Genomic DNA, 11307 nt, shown 5'->3' with positions numbered 1-11307 from the left:
ATGTTTTGTTGGATTGTTTTGAACGGTCGATTCAGTTTATGCTAGAAGGAGAAAATGGAGCAGTGATAGCTGAGGGGTATTACCTGAACTCTGTAATGGTGCACTGTAGTGGGGAGGAGTGTCAGGGTTATATCTTGTTAACTGCTAATGCTAATGCGTTGGGCGATGCCCAGAACTTAGATCAGATTCCGGTGGTTAGAGACTTTTCGGAGGTATTCCCAGAAGATATCCCTGAGTTTCCACCTCAAAGGGAGATTGAATTTGCAATTGAATTGGTGCCGGGAGCCGGACCAGTGTCGATTGTGCCGTATAGGATGGCTCCGATAGAGCTGGCTGAATTAAAGGCTCAGTTGGAGGAGCTTCTGAACAAGAGGTTCATTCGACTGAGTGTATCACCGTGGGGAGCGCCAATTTTATTGGTAAAGAAGAAGGATGGAGGAATGCGATTGTGTGTGGATTACCGACAGTTGAACAAAGTGACTATGAAGAATAAGTACCCGCTGCCAAGGATAGATGACTTGATGGATTAACTACAAGGAGCTGGAGTATTTTCCAAGATCGATTTGAGATCCGGTTACCATCAAATAAGGGTGGAAGAGGATGATATCCCTAAAACTACATTTAGGACGCGCTATGGACACTACGAGTTTGCGGTGATGTCCTTTGGGTTAACGAATGTACCTGCTATTTTCATGGATTACATGAACAGAGTCTTTCGTCCCTTTTTGGACAAATTCATGGTGGTTTTCATAGACGACATCTTGGTCTACTCTAAGACGGTGGAGGAGCATGAGGAACACTTGAGGATTTTGTTGCAAATCTTAAAGGAGCGGAAGTTGTACACTAAGTTGTTGAAGTGTGAGTTCTGGAAGGAGGAAGTAAAGTTCCTAGGTCACGTGGTGAGCAAGGGAGGAATAGCGGTAGATCCTTCTAAAGTAGAAGCGGTGATGGAATGGAAAAGACCAACGACGGTGACGGAAGTCCGAAGTTTCTTGGGTTTAGACGGATATTACCGGAGATTTATTGAAGAATTTTCCCAGATTGCGCTACCGATGATGAAATTAACAAGGAAAAAGGTGCCGTTTGTGTGGATGTCGCAGTGTGAAGAGAGTTTTCAAAATTTGAAGCAAAAGTTAACTTCAGCACATGTTCTAATCTTATTGGAACCTCATGAACCGTTTGAAGTATATTGTGATGCGTCACTGAAGGGTTTAGGTTGCGTGTTGATGCAACACCGGAATGTGGTGGCTTACGCATTGTGTCAGTTGAGACCGCATGAGGTAAGTTACCCAACTTATGACTTGGAATTAGCGGCAATTGTGTTTGTCCTGAAGATTTAGAGACACCACTTGTACAGAGTGAGGTTTAGCATCTTTTCTGATCATAAGAGTCATAAGTACATCTTTGATCAGAAAGAGCTTAATATGCATCAGAGGAGATGGATGGAGTTGCTTAAGGACTACGATTTTGAACCGAGTTATCACCCTGGAAAGGCAAATGTGGTAGCAGATGCTTTGAGTCGGAAGTCCTTGACAATAGCTTAGATGAGGATTAAGGAAGAAGAGCTAGTGGATAAGTTTGTGGATCTTAAGCTAGATATTAGTGAAGTTGCCAGAAGAGCTTGCTTGAATCAGTTGCAGATCTCGAGTACCTTTAAAACAGAAATTTAGAAGGCTCAGCAAGATGAGCAGAAGCTTCAGCAATTGTTTCAACTAGTTGGTGATAAGAAGCGTGAAGAATTCACTAAAGATGATGAAGGATTGTGGAGGTATAAGGGGAGAATTTGTATATCGGATGTTGGGAGTTTGAGACAAGACTTATTATCGGAAGCTCATCACAGTAGGTTTTCTATTCATCTCAAAAGTACAAAGATGTACTATGACTTAAAGAAGATGTTCTGGTGGCCCGGGATGAAAGGTGTACAGTAGTATCCAAGTGCCTGACATGTCAGAAGGTGAAGATAGAGCATTAGAAACCGTCGGGAATGCTACAGCCACTCAAAATTCCTCAGTGGAAGTGGGAAGGAATTGCGATGGACTTTGTGACTGGTTTACCGAGGACTAGGTCGAGATTTGATGCGATTTGGGTGATCGTGGATCGTTTAACCAAATTCACTCATTTTCTGCCTATTCGAGTGAATTGTTCTATGGAGGAGTTAGCAAGGTTGTACATAAAGGAGATGTAAGGTTGCACGGTGTGTCATCGAGCATAGTGTCGGACTAAGATCCCTGATTCACATCAAGGTTTTGGCGAGCTTTCCAAAGAGCCTTCGGTACGAAGCTGTGTCTTAGTACCGTATATCATCCACAAACGGATGGACAGTCAAAAAGGACTATTCAGACGTTAGAAGATATGCTAAGGGCATGTGTGTTGGATCAACCCGGAAGCTGGGATCGCTACATGCCACTGGTGGAGTTTGCGTACAACAATAGCTTCCATACGAGCATTGGGATGGCTCCGTATGAGGCCTTGTATGAATCGGGTGAAGTAAGTGTTTTGGGTCCTGATTTGATAGCCGAGACTACTGAGAAGATCAAGAAGATTTGGGAGAGAATTTTAATTGCTCAGAGTCGACAGAAAAGTTACGCAGATCAGAGAAGAAAATCGTTAGAGTTTGAAGTGGGAGAACATATATTTTTGAGAGTTACACCAACAACTGGGATTGGAAGAGCGATTAAGACCAAGAAGTTGAATCCGAGGTATATAGGACTGTTTGAGATTCTGAGGCGATTCGAGCCGGTGGCGTATCAAGTGGCTTTGCCACCTCACTTGTCTAACTTGCATGACATTCCACGTGTCACAGTTCCACAAGTACACGTCGGATGCGACTCATGTGTTAGAGCCTGAGTCAGTCGAGTTGAGAGAGAACTTAACATTTCAAGTAACATCAGTGAGAATCGATGACACTAGTGTGAAGAAGCTATGAGGAAAAGAAGTTCAGCTGGTTAAAATTGCTCGGAAGCGAGCAGGAGTTGAAGAGCATACTTAGGAATTGGAGTCTGAGATGCGGAAGGATTATCCCGAGCTTTGTTGGGGGGTAGGGTTTGTAAGAACTGCAACTAATCAACCGGTTAATTAAGTAATTAATATTGCCCAAATTAGAATCCAAAAAGTTAGAACAAGAATAAGAGGATTTAAATATGATTTTTGCACTCAGTAGGTCTTTCTGAGTCAAAAAATGTGTTTTCTGCGAAAAACCGTAAAAAATTGCGAACCGATAGTCGAACCGGTTCAAGTCTGCTCGGTGTTGTGCGAGAAAAAGTGAAAACTGTCAAAAACCTTAGAAAAATGTTAGAAATGGAAAACTAGGAGTTAATTTTAAAGATTTGGCGCGAAGTTAGGCCAAACGGGCTAAAAACGCTAACGGGTTGGACCGGGCTCAAGTTGGACCCAAGCTCAACATATATAAAGGTTCATTAATGAACCCTTCACCTCATAAACACACACCCAGCAGAAAAGAAGAAGAGGGAAAGGAGAAGAGAGAAACACTATTCACTATTCACTTCAATCTACGATATCTCGAGTTACGGTGCTCCGATTTGCGTGCCGTCAGTGGTTACGCGAAGCTCTCGCCGAGGCCGTCCTTTCTATCTAAGTATTGTGGTAAGTGAAGAAGTTTCCCTACCTAGTTTTCGTGCCTTTGAGAAATTCAAGTTTGAGGGTTTGGTTTTGAGTGAAATCTTGTGTTTTGGATGTTTAGGTACATTCTAGCACTTGATTGCTTGTGGTTTTGGCTTCCAAAACTTTTGGTTAAGGTAAGTTACTCTTGAACCCTTGTGAAATTTCAATTTTTATGAGCCATAGGTTGATTTGTGATGATTTATGCATATATAGCTTGATTATTATGAGTTTGAAGGCTTTTGGTGATTGTTAGAGCTTGTTGGAGTTACTTTGGAAACTTGGATTGTGTTGGAAAGCTTGTTGGCGATTATTGTGTGCTCAATTTGGGTTAAGGACATATTGGGAATCGGCCAAGGTATGGTTTTGGTTTCCTCTATGTAGTATATAATATTCATGGACACTTAGGCTAGTGACCTATAAGATAGGTTTGATTTGATGTGGTTGTTGATGTTGATTGGTTGAATGAGATTTGATGAATTAATATTGGTAATGTTGTTAATTAATGATGTTGAGATATGATGTATTATGAGTTTGGATGAATAAATATTATTGAGTATTAATATAAAGCATGAATGAATTTGATGATGGAGATTGATAGTGATATAATGAGGGTGGATGCATGTGATGGTGGGAAAATTATTTGTGATATATATGTTTGATAACTGAGATTGAAAATGATGAAGTGTGGTGAAAAATTTGATATGAATGGTAAATTGTAACCCAAGAGGGTAGACTGTGTTGAAAATGGGAGTTTGCTATTGTTTTGGTTGGATGTGGTTTGAGAATTTTGGAAAATTTGGTAAATTGTAATTTTTGGTAAAAGTTAGTTTTTGGTGAACTTTGTGTGATCATAACTTATGCATCGGTTTTCAAAATTGGTCAAAAATTGTATGAAATTAAAGCTTATTGAAAACTCTTCAAATCGATATAAAGATTGTAAGATTTGGATTTTTATAGAGGAAGTTATGATCATTCAAAGATTGGTGTAAAAATCTGAAATTCTGCAAAGTTGCAGAATTTTGTGATTTCTGGTATGTGCGCACGCACAACTCTGCAAAAATTTTAACCTGTGCGCACGCACACGCAGAGGCAGGCAGTCTGCTCACAGCATTAGCACAACTTGTGCGCGCACATACCCAAGGAGGAATTGCAACCTGTTCGTACGCACAGCCCTGTGCGCGCGCACAAGTAGGAAAGTGGAGTTTGTTGAGGGCGTTAGCACACCCTGTGCGAGTGAACAGACCTTGTAAATTTTGGTACCTGTGCGTACGCACACCCTTATGCGTACGCACACTTTTAAAAATCTTCCTAGGCATGCGCACGCACACCCCTGTGTGTACGCACACGCCCTGTTTCTCAAATTTAAAATTGTTTTCAACTATTTCACCTTCCCAACAAGGTTATAAGCTTCTATGACACAATTTTGAGACTTTTGGGCTAAATTTTGGGCATGAGAACATGGGAAATAACCTAAGGAATTTAGTTGATGATTATTATGAAAAATTAGAAAAACGGAGGTTTAGATTTCGGGTGTACGAAGGATGTGTGACGGTATGTGAAGAATGATTGATATATGAGATGAGAACTGATGAGTCGAGGACTTGGAATTGGAAATGTGAATTGACAGTAGTTGTGATGAGTCGAGGACTCGGAAATGGAAATATTAATGTGACAGTGGTTGAGATGAGTCGAGGACTCGAATGTGCAATGATGAATCATTGTTGTATTGAAAATGTTTTATGAAAAACCACTGAACTACTATTTTAAATTGAGATTATGAGACGCTATGCGCCCGGCAGGAACGGTGGTTAGATCCTGCATGTCGAGGTAGCGGCAGCGGCAACGGCGTAAGGACGATGGTTAAATCCCGCTTACGTTGAGATGTGAGGTCTGAGGCAAGAGTATCCCGCTCGCATCTCTTCGGATCAATAGAGCGTGCATGCGCAAAACCCTGGACAGTGATCCGAGCACTATATCTCAGGGGTTCCCATTGATGATTCCAAAGGGAAACGTCTCCATGGAGATGTGTCGGGTTGGCAGTTGAACCAACAATGTGATATCACAGCCAATAGGGCACGCATTCATCATATGCATTTTTTTATCTGTTTGTTTGCTTTGCCGACTTGTAATTGTATACCTATTTGTATAACATGTCTAATTGCTACTTGAGTTACTTGCTTTATATGCTTCTACTTGTGATTTACTTGCATTGTATATAACTGTGATTTCTACTGGGATTGAGGAGGTTCGGAAGGCGGTGGCAATGAGATCGCATGGAGGGTAGGTTGGTGAAGGCTGTGGGACAGCAGTGTTTGGCTAGAATAGAAATCCCTTAAGATAGAATACCATGTTTATTTATATTAATATTTATATAATCATGCTTATCTATTTTAGTATGCCTTAAGATTGAATCTTGTGATGGATATGAATTCTAGGATTGCCTTTGGCGTCTCGGGGTCTTATATCCTACCTCTGGTTCTCATACCATATTTCTGTTGTGTTTTTCAGATGCAGGTCGCAACCCACCTTGGTGAGTTGCTTGGATGGTGATAGAAGCGGAGGATCCGGATACCTTTTGGAGTCTTTTTTGTTTATTTTGTTTATACACCTCTCATTTTGTATTTTGCTTTGGCCTAGAGGCATATATTGAGAGAACAAAACTTGTATAAGCTGTTTTTACTGTCTGGTTCTGTATATCTGTATATGGCTAGCTGGCTTAAACTCCGCGAGCCGTGGCTTGATTCTTATGAAACTATACTATTACATTTTGATATATTTGTATCTATTTCTTGTGCTTTAAGTGGTAGCTTCGTTAGTACGTTTTGCGCTTTTTAAATCTTGTTTTTGAGCTATATTCTTCATCGGGCTTTTAGATTATATTAATTCTTTCTATATATATTATATGTATGAGCTTAGAACTATCGTAACCTTTGGTTAACCCTTGCTTTACAATGCGAGGTAAAGCTTAGGCTAATTAGGGTGTTACAGGGTTCGGTTGGATGGGAGGGAAAAATGGGTGGGAATGGTTTGAATTTGAAATGAGTGGGGTTGATGGGAATTGAATGATGGAAATTATGATGAGGGGTTTTGGGAAAAGAAAAAGGTGATGTGGATGTGATTGGTGAGTTTGTATAGGAAAAAGGGAAAGTGGGGTGTGAGTTTCAAGGTTTAGAAAGTAGGAGAGAGAAAGAAAAGGTGGGGTAGGTAGAGATTCTGTGGGACCCACTTAGCTGAGAAAGTTGTAGAACTCAAGCTGCCTGCCCCCTACCTAGCATTTAACGCCAGGAATGGGCGTTGAACTCCCATATGGGGGTAAATGGTTAGGGCTGGCTGCCCCCTGTAGGGCATTGAACCCCCAGCCTTACTCTCTAGCTGGCGTTCAACGCCAAGACATGCTCCCTTTTGGGGGTTGAACACCCAGGATGCTCCCTTCCTGGCGTTCAACGCCAGCTCCATACTCCATAAGGGGCGTTGAATGCGCATCTTCCTCCTTGTCTGGTGTTCAACACCAGCAAGGGGGTTTCCCCAGGGTGTTCTGTTTTTAGTTTTGCATGCTTCTGTTACTGTTCTAAGTGTTGTACATAATCACAAATATAAAAAGGCAAGAGAAAAATGAAACGGAATAAACTAAAACAAAATCAAATGAGAATAAAGAAAACAACATTACTCTAACCATGGTTGGGTTGCCTCCCGACAAGCTCTTCTTTACCGTTATTAGCTTGACAGACAGCTCTATTACGGAGGTAAGTATGGGCTCAGATCTTCACCCTTTACAGTGAATTTTCATCCTGTGCTCTCATGGACGAGCTCTACATGTTCTAGAGATAGGATTCTACTCACTGTGTGTGAAAGGACTGGACTTTTGGTGAGGACAACTCCCATGCCAGGTGAGAGGCCTTCAGTGGGGATCTTCTTATCCCTCCAGCCTTTAGGTACCTTCTTCTTAGTACATTCCTTCTCAGTGCTTGATGATAGTTGCCCAACACCAACTTTGTCAGAAGGAGACTGAGGATTGGATATCTTGAACAAGATACAATCCTCATATAGTCTTATGACTAGCTCTCCTCTTTCCACATCAATAATGGCCTTAGCAGTGGCTAGGAAAGGCCTTCCAAGGATGATGGATTCATCTCTGTCCTCTCTAGTATCTAGGATCATGAAATCTACAGGGATGTAAAAGTCCTCAACCTTTACTAGGACATCCTCCACCATACCATACGCCCTTTTTAGGGTCTTGTCTACCATCTCTAATGAGATTTTGGCACTCTACACCTCTAGAATTCCTAGCTTCCTCATCACAGACAGAGGCATCAAATTGATACTTGAGCCAAGGTCACATAGTGCATTCTCAAAAGTGATGGTCCCTATAGTACAGGGAATCATGGTCCCTATAGTACAGGAAATCAGGAAGCTGCATCTTTTGAGGGAGCTTCTTCTAAACTAAGGCACTGCATTTCTTGGCCAGTACCACAGGCTCATCTTCCTCCTCTAACTCCTCTGTGTGAGAGGAGTTGGCTTTCAGTTTCCTGAGGATTGCCAGATACCAAGCAATTGCTCTTCCTTGGACTCCTTATCATCTTCTGAAGAAGATTATTCTTTAGATTTCTCTCCCAGCAAAGGAACGTGTATGGTGACATTATCTGTCTCCTTATGAGCTCTGATTTTCTTGAGCTCATCAACAACAGGCTCCTCTTTAGGTTCAGTCACAACCTCTACCATGAGGGCCTTGCACTCTTCCTTTGGATTCACATCTGTGTTGCTTGGAAGAGTGTTAGATAGGATATCTCGGATCCTTTTGCTTAGCTGGCCAACCTGTATCTCCAAGTAATACCTTACGTGAGTAAGGGTCGATCCCACGGAGATTGTTGGCTTGAAGCAATCTATGGTTATCTTATACCTCTTAGTCAGGAAGACAATAAAATAATTCACTTATCAAATATGATTGCAAGGAGAAAAAGGGCAGAACACAAATTATACTTGTATGCAATAATGGAGAATATGTTGGAGTTTTGGAGATGCTTTGTCTTCTGAAATTCTGCTTTCCTCTGTTTTCTGATTCACGCATGCACGTCCTCCTATGGCAAGCTGTGTGTAGGTGGATCACCGTTGTCAATGGCTACCATCCATCCTTCCAGTGAAAAGGGTCCAAATGCGCTGTCACCGCACGACTAATCATCTGCAGGTTCTCAATCGTACCGGAATAGGATTTACTATCCTTTTGCGGCTGTCACTACGCCCAGCACTCGTGAGTTTGAAGTTCGTCACAGCCATTCAATCCCAGAATCCTACTCGGAATACCACAGACAAGGTTTAGACTTTTCGGATTCTCATGAATGCTGCCATCAATCTAGCTTATACCACGGAGATTCTGATTAAGGAATCTAAGAGATATTCATTCAATCTGATGTAGAACACAGGTGATTGTCAGACACACGTTCATGGAGTGAGGAAGGTGATGAGTGTCACTGATCATCACCTTCTCCATAGTTAGGCGCGAATGGATATCTTAGATAGGAACACGCATGTTTGAATAGAAAACAGAATTACTTGCATTAATTCATCAGGACACAGCAGAGCTCCTCACCCCCAACAATGGAGTTTAGAGACTCATGCCGTCAAAGAGTACAAAATTCAGATCTAAAATGTCATGAGATACAAAGTAAGTCCCTAAAAGTTGTTTTTATACTAAACTAGTAACCTAGGTTTACAGAAAATGAATAAACTATAACAGATAGTGCAGAAATATACTTATGGGGCCCACTTGGTGTGTGCTGGGGCTGAGACTAAAGCTTTCACGTGCCTAGGGCTGTTTTGGGTGTTCAACGCCAGCTTTGGATGCTTTTCTGGCGTTGAACTCCAACTTGCAACTTGTTTCTGGCGCTGGACGCCAGAATTGGGCAGAGAGCTGGCGTTGAATGCCAGTTTATGTCGTCTATCCTTGAGCAAAGTATGGATTATTATATATTGCTGGAAAGCCCTGGATGTCTACTTTCCAACGCAATTGGAAGCACGCTATTTGGAGTTCTGTAGCTCCAGAAAATCCATTTTGAGTGCAGGGAGGTTAGAATCCAACAGCATCAGCAGTCCTTTTTCAGCCTGAATCAGATTTTTGCTCAGCTCACTCAATTTCAGCCAGAAAATACCTGAGATTACATAAAAATACAAAAACTCATAGTAAAGTCCAGAAATATGAATTTTGCCTAGAAACTAATGAAAATAAACTAAAAACCAACTAAAACATACTAAAATCTATATGAAATTGACCCCAAAAAGCGTATAAAATATCCGCTCATCACAACACCAAACTTGAACTGTTGCTTGTCCTCAAGCAACTAGACAAATAAAATAGAAGACTAATAAGTCAAGAAGCAATAATATCTCAGAGTTTTTGAGTGAAGCTCAGATTCTAATTAGATGAGCGGGACTAGTAACTTTTTGCTTCCGAACAGTTTTGGCATCTCACTTTATCCATTGAAGCTCAGAGTGATTGGCATCTATAGGAACTTAGAATTCAGATAGTGTTATTGATTCTCCTATTTTAGTATGATGATTCTTGAACACAGCTACTTTATGTGTCTTGGCCGTGACCCTAAGCACTTTGTTTTCCAGTATTACCACCGGATACATAAATGCCACAGACACATAATTGGGTGAACCCTTATAGATTGTGACTCAGCTTTGCTAAAATCCCCAATTAGAGGTGTCCAGGGTTCTTAAGCACACTCTTCTTTTTGCTTTGGACCTTGACTTTAACCGCTCAGTCTCAAGTTTTCACTTGACACCTTCACGCCACAAGCACATGGCTAGGGACAGCCTGGTTTAGCCGCTTAGGCCAGGATTTTATTCCTTTAGGCCCTCCTATAAACTTGGTGCACGAAAATTACTTCACAATGTAATTTCGCACAACTAACCAGCAAGTGCACTGGGTCGTCCAAGTAATACCTTACGTGAGTAAGGGTCGATCCCACGGAGATTGTTGGCTTGAAGAAATCTATGGTTATCTTATACATCTTAGTCAGAAAGACAATAAAATAATTCACTTATCAAATATGATTGCAAGGAGAAAAAGGGCAGAACATAAATTATACTTGTATGCAATAATAGAGAATATGTTGGAGTTTTGGAGATGATTTGTCTTCTGAAATTCTGCTTTCCTCTGTTTTCTGATTCACGCACGCACGTCCTCCTATGGCAAGCTGTGTGTAGGTGGATCACCGTTGTCAATGGCTACCATCCATCCTTCCAGTGAAAAGGGTCCAAATGCGCTGTCACCACACGGCTAATCATCTGCAGGTTCTCAATCGTACATGAATAGGATTTACTATCCCTTTGCGGCTGTCACTACGCCCAGCACTCGTGAGTTTGAAGTTCAAATATATACGAGTAATATAATAATTTTATAAAATATTTGTGATAGAATAACAATTTAGAATTCAAATATAATACTGTAAACATTAATTCTGGAACACGTATAATTTTATTTACTAATTTATCAATGAGTTCAAATAATTATTTTGTAATTTAAATTATAAAATGAACGTATTAATCACAACTTATAAAATACAGTTTAAACTCGAAAGTATCAATTATTCAGATTATATGATATAACTTTTCATTGTTTTTCTATTACCAAAACTTTAATTTCAATTCGTATAAAATAACCAATTATAATAAAAATTGTACTTA

Source organism: Arachis ipaensis, chromosome B09 (assembly GCF_000816755.2).
Source record: "Arachis ipaensis cultivar K30076 chromosome B09, Araip1.1, whole genome shotgun sequence".
Lineage (NCBI taxonomy): Eukaryota > Viridiplantae > Streptophyta > Magnoliopsida > Fabales > Fabaceae > Arachis > Arachis ipaensis.
This window is presented reverse-complemented; position numbering follows the sequence as displayed.